The sequence below is a fragment of the Atta cephalotes genome (genome assembly GCF_000143395.1).
Source record: "Atta cephalotes unplaced genomic scaffold scaffold00006, whole genome shotgun sequence".
In the NCBI taxonomy this organism is placed as follows: Eukaryota; Metazoa; Arthropoda; class Insecta; order Hymenoptera; family Formicidae; genus Atta; species Atta cephalotes.
The window spans coordinates 6,134,984-6,136,033 of NW_012130070.1; positions in this window are offsets into that span (position 1 = coordinate 6,134,984).

Consider the following 1,050-nt stretch of genomic DNA (forward strand, 5'->3'; position numbering starts at 1 on the left):
GCGTACATTTATTCCGTAGAGAATTCTATTCGAATCTTTACCGATTTTCGTAGTTAATATCCGTCTATTTATTGTATCGTCTATTTAAACAGAGTTAACAGAAATTCACAGAAATTAGATTTAACAGGAAATCAAATATTTTTCTATGTGAATTTAGTTTCCTATATCGGGAATGTTTAACTCTGTACACTAAAAGAAATTACAGAATAGTACTGCGCAGGTTTGTTGATTTTTTTGGGTGAAAATAAAAGAACGAAGAGAACAAATCGTCATTCCCCGCTCGACTAGTTGCGAGGAAAAACTCCGCCGAAAATTTTCACCGACTGAAATTCGTACGTTCAATTTTTACGAGAGTGGCGAAGCACGGTATGGTTTATTCACGGATACAGGTGTGTACAAGCTCGGCTATCGAAAACCAAACGCGATGCTTTCGAGATATTGCATTTATACTTGTTTTAATCGTAGATACTACTGGAAACTACATGATATATAATAAAGAAGACATGAATAATTGCAACAAATTGTTGATTCGCTCGTTAAAAGATTAGCAAAGTAATTACAGTCTAATTTAAAAGAATGCACAAATATAGTTTTTTTAATGGCTTGATTTTAATCCTAATCTAAAATGAATTCTTGTTGTTTTCTATACGTCAAATATCTTATTTTATATACTTATCTACTTTGCTTTTAATTATTGAAATATATATTATTTTTGCTTTAATCTTTCATGATGATAATCTACCTCTTATTGATATTTAATTTCTTTTTAATTTATAGGAGTAAATGTTGAACCTCCTCTTCTATATTCTATTATTTAGTTTTTCTTGAAAATTTTATCCATCTCGTAGTTGACTGAGTTGTATTCGTCGTGATTTTAATTTGTATTTTGTTAAACGGAGTCTCACAAGGCGAACATCATCTTTCATGATACTTGGTAAAGCAATCTTGTGCTATGATTGTGATAGACAAGATCAATGGATCTCTTGTTGCATTCTGACTAAATATACGTGTTTTCTCAAAATTACTATGCTCTCTCTCTCTCTCTCTCTC